At 41.4% G+C, this 10,264-nt stretch overlaps 9 non-coding genes across 9 annotated transcripts; 6 read left to right on the plus strand and 3 right to left on the minus strand.

Annotated features, from left to right (window-relative positions):
* The first annotated feature begins 490 nt into the window (after positions 1–490).
* On the plus strand, positions 491–562 carry Trnaq-uug. The gene has a single exon. It is a non-coding gene; the product is annotated as a tRNA-Gln (tRNA).
* A 231-nt stretch (positions 563–793) lies between these two features.
* On the plus strand, positions 794–865 carry Trnaq-cug. Its single transcript has one exon. It is a non-coding gene; the product is annotated as a tRNA-Gln (tRNA).
* Positions 866–1,193: 328 nt separating this feature from the next.
* On the minus strand, positions 1,194–1,266 carry Trnak-uuu. The gene has a single exon. It is a non-coding gene; the product is annotated as a tRNA-Lys (tRNA).
* A 451-nt stretch (positions 1,267–1,717) lies between these two features.
* Trnaq-uug lies at positions 1,718–1,789 on the plus strand. The gene has a single exon. It is a non-coding gene; the product is annotated as a tRNA-Gln (tRNA).
* A 231-nt stretch (positions 1,790–2,020) lies between these two features.
* On the plus strand, positions 2,021–2,092 carry Trnaq-cug. The gene has a single exon. It is a non-coding gene; the product is annotated as a tRNA-Gln (tRNA).
* Positions 2,093–2,420: 328 nt separating this feature from the next.
* On the minus strand, positions 2,421–2,493 carry Trnak-uuu. Its single transcript has one exon. It is a non-coding gene; the product is annotated as a tRNA-Lys (tRNA).
* Positions 2,494–5,821: 3,328 nt separating this feature from the next.
* On the plus strand, positions 5,822–5,893 carry Trnaq-uug. The gene has a single exon. It is a non-coding gene; the product is annotated as a tRNA-Gln (tRNA).
* Positions 5,894–6,124: 231 nt separating this feature from the next.
* Positions 6,125–6,196, plus strand: Trnaq-cug. Its single transcript has one exon. It is a non-coding gene; the product is annotated as a tRNA-Gln (tRNA).
* Positions 6,197–6,524: 328 nt separating this feature from the next.
* Positions 6,525–6,597, minus strand: Trnak-uuu. The gene has a single exon. It is a non-coding gene; the product is annotated as a tRNA-Lys (tRNA).
* Between the last annotated feature and the right edge of the window lie 3,667 nt (positions 6,598–10,264).

Consider the following 10,264-nt stretch of genomic DNA (forward strand, 5'->3'; position numbering starts at 1 on the left):
TGAGAGAGAAGTGATGTTTCCTATGGCTTATGTTTGGCACCCTGCCAACTATTTAAAATGACGCCATTTGGCGCCATTTTAAAAAGTTGGCAGGGTGCCAAACATAAGCCATAGAAACATCATATCTCTCGTACTCCTTTAAACATAATTAACAAACGAAAGTTATTATCGATTCTTCATCTCATGATTTAGTTTATTCATCCTTATTGTTTACCAGAATACACTTGTTATTACTCTTCAAAACTAATGAATTTCTCTTAACCCGTTTCATGATACTCGTTTAAACCGGAAATCAATACTATCGTATATAATGTTTACTTAAGAGATCTATATGTGAAATCTTTCTGAAACACATGAAATTTTCAGAGATTTCAGAATTCTACTAATCGTATCAAAACGGTGTTGTCAGAGCATAGTAAAACTGTAAATGTTTCAGTGATCCGTTCAATACACTGTATGTTGTCCAGAACACGGCGTCTCACCACCAAGCGGTTCTATGGTGTAATGGTTAGCACTCAGGACTTTGAATCCTGCGATCCGAGTTCAAGTCTCGGTAGAACCTGAGCAAAAGGAAGTGCTCCTATTGATTTTGTAGATTTTTCTTGCATTTTCACCCATTTATGCATGTAAACAATCGATTGTGTTGATGAAAAAGTTAAAAACACATTTCAAACATAATAAACAATAGTGCTGTTCTTCTCTGATAGATAATTCTGCTATGACATGCTACGCGCGTATCTTGTTTGTGCTATCTTGAACATAATAGTAATCTAGAGCAACGAGCGTGTTAAGCGGTTCTATGGTGTAATGGTTAGCACTCAGGACTCTGAATCCTGCGATCCGAGTTCAAGTCTCGGTAGAACCTGAACAGCAAATGTATTTTACTCTCATTTTATTTAAGCATTCGTTTACATTTTCTATATTCAGCGAAATCGCGAATGATATCAATACTACATTTCGGAATTTCCGAAAAAGATCAACTACCATCTCTCAATCAGATGTATCTGTTCTCTTATCATTTATCTGTGTTCTTTCAAATACAGCAATCATTTAGGCAACGATATTGTAATAACTCCGCACTTTTCTAAAATGTATATCTTTAATATGAATAAAAATCATTGACATGATTAAAATTCCTATTCCAGCGATTGGCGGAAAACATTTTACACTGGTTAAAATTCTCAAAATATTAACGCCCTTGTAGGGACTCGAACCCTAGACCCTCAGATTAAAAGTCTGATGCTCTACCGACTGAGCTACACGGGCTTCATACAGGATGAAATCCACAGTAATCGATTCACAGATTCTATTCAGCATACATACTGAACCCACAACGCATATCTATATCATTACAACAGTACTCCTTTAAACATAATTAACAAACGAAAGTTATTATCGATTCTTCATCTCATGATTTAGTTTATTCATCCTTATTGTTTACCAGAATACACTTGTTATTACTCTTCAAAACTAATGAATTTCTCTTAACCCGTTCCATGATACTCGTTTAAACCGGAAATCGATACTATCATGTATAACGTTTACTTAAGAGATCTATATGTGAAATCTTTCTGAAACACATGAAATTTTCAGAGATTTCAGAATTCTACTAATCGTATCAAAACGGTATTGTCAGATCATAGTAAAACTGGAAATGTATCAGTAATCCGTTCAATACACTGTATGTTGTCCAGAACACGGCGTCTCACCACCAAGCGGTTCTATGGTGTAATGGTTAGCACTCAGGACTTTGAATCCTGCGATCCGAGTTCAAGTCTCGGTAGAACCTGAGCAAAAGGAAGTGTTCCTATTGATTTTATAGGGTTTTCTTGCATTTTCACCCATTTATGCATGTAAACAATTGATGGTGTTGATGAAAAAGTTAAAAACACATTTCAAACATAATGAACAATAGTGCTGTTCTTCTCTGATAGATAATTCTGCTATGACATGCTACGGGCGTATCTTGTTTGTGCTATCTTGAACATAATAGTAATCTAGAGCAACGAGCGTGTTAAGCGGTTCTATGGTGTAATGGTTAGCACTCAGGACTCTGAATCCTGCGATCCGAGTTCAAGTCTCGGTAGAACCTGAACAGCAAATGTATTTTACTCTCATTTTATTTAAGCATTCGTTTACATTTTCTATATTCAGCGAAATCGCGAATGATATCAATACTACATCTCGGAATTTCCGAAAAAGATCAACTACCATCTCTCAATCAGATGTATCTGTTCTCTTATCATTTAACTGTGTTCTTTCAAATACAGCAATCATTTAGGCAACGATATTGTAATAACTCCGCACTTTTCTAAAATGTATGTCTTTAATATGAATAAAAATCATTTACATGATTAAAATTCCTATTCCAACGATGGGCCGAAAACATTTTACACTGGTTAAAATTCTCAAAATATTAACGCCCATGTAGGGACTCGAACCCTAGACCCTCAGATTAAAAGTCTGATGCTCTACCGACTGAGCTACACGGGCTTCATACATGATGAAATCCACAGTAATCGATTCACAGATTCTATTCAGCATACATACTGAACCCACAACGCATATCTATATCATTACAACAGTACTCCTTTAAACATAATTAACAAACGAAAGTTATTATCGATTCTTCATCTCATGATTTCGTTTATTCATCCTTACTGTTTACCAGAATACACTTGTTATTACTCTTCAAAACCCAATGAGGGATAACCAGAGTCGCCCGTGCGCGTTCATCCAAAGGTTTATTGACTACGTTAGGTATCAGCCGTGGAGGTGGCACTAACCAATTGTTATACCCTGACCACACCTGGCTTAAACCGTCTACACCCGCCGTGCCAGGGCACCACCAACGAGAATTGAACATCTCGCACTTCGCATTATACGCCGAAGCGAACCTGTCAAAAGTGAACGGCCCCCATATCTCGTTCATTTCTTCATCACGAATACCCCAGTCATCGCTATCTCCTGCCTTGCTATACCGATCGGCCAACTGATTCTCAGCCCGGGGTATCCACGAAGTGACCAATTCAAATCCCCCATTGACACAAATTTCACGGATCTGTCTAGCTTTCACCTGTAGCTCGCTCACCCTGCTGCCATTTCGTATAATGCTTGCCACATTTTGGCTATCTGTGAACCATAATATCTTACGCCCTTCCAGGCGTGGCCCTACCAGGCCTTGCATAAAATGCCTCAGCATTCTCACTACAGCCTCCAATTCCCGCCATGTGAAACTCTCCTTTGTCTCGCTTTCTGACCATACACCAACAACCTCATTTTCATTTATTTGTAATACATAGCCACCGTAACCGATAGCCGAAGCATCGCTATAAACAGCTAAATCATGATTGTATTTTTGACCGATCTGCCTGCCGTTCAAACTCCGGGCATTTCCGGACCAAAATCTCAACTCGTCTGGAGACTCCTTACTGATATATATCACTGTATCCCAACCTGCTCTTGCCAACACACATGTATACATATACCTGGTCATCAAACGGACAATAGACCCCATGGCCACGTTCATCGAAATAATCTGACCCACAACGCCAGCCAGAACTCTCGCCGACACGCCTAACCTGCCTACCGATACAAATTCTATAATTGCATGTAGTGAAACCTCTAACTTCGTCAACCTTTTCTCCGTTATGTAAACAATGCCTTCTGTCATATCCCAACGTAAACCAAGCCACGTAGCCTCGGATCCCAAGAACATTTTTCTTCCGCTCTCAAAAAGCCAAACCTGCTTAAATCCCTACGAATGCCAGCACTAATCAACGATGCCTGTGCTTTGTCACTGTGACCTCCCAGTCCATCGTCCAAATACATAATGACCTTATGACCTCCTGATCGCCAGTGCTTTACAATCTCTCTTACTACCTTTGAGAAAACGTACCCCGCTGTCGATAACCCGAACGGCAATACACGGAACACGAAATACCTCAATCTCCCGTCAAAAACCCAAGAAAACCCTAGATAAGTTTGATGTTCCGGAAAAATCTCCACATGGTGATACGCAGATTTCAAATCAAAAGTGAATAGGAAATCTCCTTTACCAAACATGTCCCACGCAACTGAAGCGTCTTCATATCTAAACGCGAATTGATATAAACACGGATTGACATGCCGACAGTCCAAAACCAGGCGTAACTTTTCCTTATTGCCAGCTACCGTAAGTGGATTAACAACAACCGGTTTAACATTTACCTCCCCAATAAACCTTTCCTCAGCAAACTCTCTATTTCCTCCTCAACAAACTTTTTGTTATCCCTAGCTGACTTGTTATTAGATATAAAAACATCGCTAGGCAAAGAGTGTAACGGTAGCTTGTACCCTGACCTTATAATGTCTACTACAACCGGACACGCACCAATGCCTTCCCATTCATGAATCGCCTTCCTCAACCTTCCTAATGGTGACCTAACCTTTGACCCCTGAACCTTGTCAGTTGAAAGCACGTGGCTATTATGCGAACTAACCTGCAAACAAGCTGAGCTACATGCATTATCACCTGTAATATCAACATCAACATTTACGCTTGTACTTATCTTATTATCATGTCCTTGTGCCGACTGTAACCTCGGACATTCGGCCCTCCAGTGTCCTGGCTTCCCACAGCCGAAACACAGTCCTGGTCTCTGGAGAGGCGTAACTTGTTTTGTCACGTGTACGTCCCGCTGCTCCGTCGCCTGCTGTCGCGGGGCTCCATAAGGGTGAAAACGTCTTTCTCTGATGTTTCGCTGATTCTTTGCCTTGCGCTGTGCCCTGTTCTCCGCGCGAATTATCTTTTTCTCATCCTCGGAGTCTGACGCGAGCGCGTTCGTCTCGTACTCCTCCACTACCTTCCAGCCCGTTTCGGAGGAATCCGCCAGCTTAATCAGCTTTTGCCTGTGACTTAAAAGCTCCATACTTCAGATATCTTCTCTGCTGCCCGCTGTGTGAAACTATTGGAATTTGGGTTGTCCTGCAAGGCTCTCTGACCCTCTTGAAGTTTAAAAATTACTTTAGAGTTCAACTTATATTGCTCCTCGTTACCCTTGCGCTTAAATTTGTGTGCGTCAGTGCTCATTTCCGCTATTTTCGAAAGCTGAGCTTCCGAAAAATCTCGCTGGCTGTCCTGTAATTCCTGACGAAGACAGTTAAACTTCGAAGAAAGCATTGCTTCTAGTTGTGACAGCATGGTCTGCTGTTGGCTTACCGGCTCCATGTCACGACCTAGAAGTCCGCGGCTAGAATAACTACACTACGATATACTTCGCCCGAGCGCCTGGGTACCCTCACGTGACTATCTTACACGTACTCAGCCTCTGATTGGCTGCCCTACCTAGCACACCGTACACGCGCTAAGTATCGCGCGCGAAAACATAGGACAGTACATTCCCGCTATTCTGCGAAACGCGGGAATTTTAAATTCAGCATACATACTGAACCCACAACGCATATCTATATCATTACAACAGTAGTCCTTTAAACATAATTAACAAACGAAAGTTATTATCGATTCTTCATCTCATGATTTAGTTTATTCATCCTTATTGTTTACCAGAATACACTTGTTATTACTCTTCAAAACTAATGAATTTCTCTTAACCCGTTCCATGATACTCGTTTAAACCGGAAATCGATACTATCATGTATAACGTTTACTTAAGAGATCTATATGTGAAATCTTTCTGAAACACATGAAATTTTCAGAGATTTCAGAATTCTACTAATCGTATCAAAACGGTATTGTCAGATCATAGTAAAACTGGAAATGTATCAGTAATCCGTTCAATACACTGTATGTTGTCCAGAACACGGCGTCTCACCACCAAGCGGTTCTATGGTGTAATGGTTAGCACTCAGGACTTTGAATCCTGCGATCCGAGTTCAAGTCTCGGTAGAACCTGAGCAAAAGGAAGTGTTCCTATTGATTTTATAGGGTTTTCTTTCATTTTCACCCATTTATGCATGTAAACAATTGATGGTGTTGATGAAAAAGTTAAAAACACATTTCAAACATAATGAACAATAGTGCTGTTCTTCTCTGATAGATAATTCTGCTATGACATGCTACGGGCGTATCTTGTTTGTGCTATCTTGAACATAATAGTAATCTAGAGCAACGAGCGTGTTAAGCGGTTCTATGGTGTAATGGTTAGCACTCAGGACTCTGAATCCTGCGATCCGAGTTCAAGTCTCGGTAGAACCTGAACAGCAAATGTATTTTACTCTCATTTTATTTAAGCATTCGTTTACATTTTCTATATTCAGCGAAATCGCGAATGATATCAATACTACATCTCGGAATTTCCGAAAAAGATCAACTACCATCTCTCAATCAGATGTATCTGTTCTCTTATCATTTAACTGTGTTCTTTCAAATACAGCAATCATTTAGGCAACGATATTGTAATAACTCCGCACTTTTCTAAAATGTATGTCTTTAATATGAATAAAAATCATTTACATGATTAAAATTCCTATTCCAACGATGGGCCGAAAACATTTTACACTGGTTAAAATTCTCAAAATATTAACGCCCATGTAGGGACTCGAACCCTAGACCCTCAGATTAAAAGTCTGATGCTCTACCGACTGAGCTACACGGGCTTCATACATGATGAAATCCACAGTAATCGATTCACAGATTCTATTCAGCATACATACTGAACCCACAACGCATATCTATATCATTACAACAGTACTCCTTTAAACATAATTAACAAACGAAAGTTATTATCGATTCTTCATCTCATGATTTCGTTTATTCATCCTTACTGTTTACCAGAATACACTTGTTATTACTCTTCAAAACCCAATGAGGGATAACCAGAGTCGCCCGTGCGCGTTCATCCAAAGGTTTATTGACTACGTTAGGTATCAGCCGTGGAGGTGGCACTAACCAATTGTTATACCCTGACCACACCTGGCTTAAACCGTCTACACCCGCCGTGCCAGGGCACCACCAACGAGAATTGAACATCTCGCACTTCGCATTATACGCCGAAGCGAACCTGTCAAAAGTGAACGGCCCCCATATCTCGTTCATTTCTTCATCACGAATACCCCAGTCATCGCTATCTCCTGCCTTGCTATACCGATCGGCCAACTGATTCTCAGCCCGGGGTATCCACGAAGTGACCAATTCAAATCCCCCATTGACACAAATTTCACGGATCTGTCTAGCTTTCACCTGTAGCTCGCTCACCCTGCTGCCATTTCGTATAATGCTTGCCACATTTTGGCTATCTGTGAACCATAATATCTTACGCCCTTCCAGGCGTGGCCCTACCAGGCCTTGCATAAAATGCCTCAGCATTCTCACTACAGCCTCCAATTCCCGCCATGTGAAACTCTCCTTTGTCTCGCTTTCTGACCATACACCAACAACCTCATTTTCATTTATTTGTAATACATAGCCACCGTAACCGATAGCCGAAGCATCGCTATAAACAGCTAAATCATGATTGTATTTTTGACCGATCTGCCTGCCGTTCAAACTCCGGGCATTTCCGGACCAAAATCTCAACTCGTCTGGAGACTCCTTACTGATATATATCACTGTATCCCAACCTGCTCTTGCCAACACACATGTATACATATACCTGGTCATCAAACGGACAATAGACCCCATGGCCACGTTCATCGAAATAATCTGACCCACAACGCCAGCCAGAACTCTCGCCGACACGCCTAACCTGCCTACCGATACAAATTCTATAATTGCATGTAGTGAAACCTCTAACTTCGTCAACCTTTTCTCCGTTATGTAAACAATGCCTTCTGTCATATCCCAACGTAAACCAAGCCACGTAGCCTCGGATCCCAAGAACATTTTTCTTCCGCTCTCAAAAAGCCAAACCTGCTTAAATCCCTACGAATGCCAGCACTAATCAACGATGCCTGTGCTTTGTCACTGTGACCTCCCAGTCCATCGTCCAAATACATAATGACCTTATGACCTCCTGATCGCCAGTGCTTTACAATCTCTCTTACTACCTTTGAGAAAACGTACCCCGCTGTCGATAACCCGAACGGCAATACACGGAACACGAAATACCTCAATCTCCCGTCAAAAACCCAAGAAAACCCTAGATAAGTTTGATGTTCCGGAAAAATCTCCACATGGTGATACGCAGATTTCAAATCAAAAGTGAATAGGAAATCTCCTTTACCAAACATGTCCCACGCAACTGAAGCGTCTTCATATCTAAACGCGAATTGATATAAACACGGATTGACATGCCGACAGTCCAAAACCAGGCGTAACTTTTCCTTATTGCCAGCTACCGTAAGTGGATTAACAACAACCGGTTTAACATTTACCTCCCCAATAAACCTTTCCTCAGCAAACTCTCTATTTCCTCCTCAACAAACTTTTTGTTATCCCTAGCTGACTTGTTATTAGATATAAAAACATCGCTAGGCAAAGAGTGTAACGGTAGCTTGTACCCTGACCTTATAATGTCTACTACAACCGGACACGCACCAATGCCTTCCCATTCATGAATCGCCTTCCTCAACCTTCCTAATGGTGACCTAACCTTTGACCCCTGAACCTTGTCAGTTGAAAGCACGTGGCTATTATGCGAACTAACCTGCAAACAAGCTGAGCTACATGCATTATCACCTGTAATATCAACATCAACATTTACGCTTGTACTTATCTTATTATCATGTCCTTGTGCCGACTGTAACCTCGGACATTCGGCCCTCCAGTGTCCTGGCTTCCCACAGCCGAAACACAGTCCTGGTCTCTGGAGAGGCGTAACTTGTTTTGTCACGTGTACGTCCCGCTGCTCCGTCGCCTGCTGTCGCGGGGCTCCATAAGGGTGAAAACGTCTTTCTCTGATGTTTCGCTGATTCTTTGCCTTGCGCTGTGCCCTGTTCTCCGCGCGAATTATCTTTTTCTCATCCTCGGAGTCTGACGCGAGCGCGTTCGTCTCGTACTCCTCCACTACCTTCCAGCCCGTTTCGGAGGAATCCGCCAGCTTAATCAGCTTTTGCCTGTGACTTAAAAGCTCCATACTTCAGATATCTTCTCTGCTGCCCGCTGTGTGAAACTATTGGAATTTGGGTTGTCCTGCAAGGCTCTCTGACCCTCTTGAAGTTTAAAAATTACTTTAGAGTTCAACTTATATTGCTCCTCGTTACCCTTGCGCTTAAATTTGTGTGCGTCAGTGCTCATTTCCGCTATTTTCGAAAGCTGAGCTTCCGAAAAATCTCGCTGGCTGTCCTGTAATTCCTGACGAAGACAGTTAAACTTCGAAGAAAGCATTGCTTCTAGTTGTGACAGCATGGTCTGCTGTTGGCTTACCGGCTCCATGTCACGACCTAGAAGTCCGCGGCTAGAATAACTACACTACGATATACTTCGCCCGAGCGCCTGGGTACCCTCACGTGACTATCTTACACGTACTCAGCCTCTGATTGGCTGCCCTACCTAGCACACCGTACACGCGCTAAGTATCGCGCGCGAAAACATAGGACAGTACATTCCCGCTATTCTGCGAAACGCGGGAATTTTAAATTCAGCATACATACTGAACCCACAACGCATATCTATATCATTACAACAGTAGTCCTTTAAACATAATTAACAAACGAAAGTTATTATCGATTCTTCATCTCATGATTTAGTTTATTCATCCTTATTGTTTACCAGAATACACTTGTTATTACTCTTCAAAACTAATGAATTTCTCTTAACCCGTTCCATGATACTCGTTTAAACCGGAAATCGATACTATCATGTATAACGTTTACTTAAGAGATCTATATGTGAAATCTTTCTGAAACACATGAAATTTTCAGAGATTTCAGAATTCTACTAATCGTATCAAAACGGTATTGTCAGATCATAGTAAAACTGTAAATGTTTCAGTAATCCGTTCAATACACTGTATGTTGTCCAGAACACGGCGTCTCGCCACCAAACGGTTCTATGGTGTAATGGTTAGCACTCAGGACTTTGAATCCTGCGATCCCAGAATCTTAAATTCATCATTGATAGGAAGTCTCTCCAAGCTATTTATTATACTTTTATAAGACCATTACTTGAATACGGTGACAATATGGGATAATATAACTTTAGGCCAAAGTCAGATGTTAGAAAATATACAGCTTGGAGCAGCCAGAATCGTCACTGGGGCAACCAAGCTCACAAGTCACAACAAATTATATATAGAAACCGGTTGGGACCTCATTGTCCCCCGAAGGAGAAAACTAAAAATTATTCAATTTCATAAGATTGTTCATGTTCTTTGTCCTTCATATC

Source organism: Pecten maximus, unplaced genomic scaffold (genome assembly GCF_902652985.1).
Source record: "Pecten maximus unplaced genomic scaffold, xPecMax1.1, whole genome shotgun sequence".
In the NCBI taxonomy this organism is placed as follows: domain Eukaryota; kingdom Metazoa; phylum Mollusca; class Bivalvia; order Pectinida; family Pectinidae; genus Pecten; species Pecten maximus.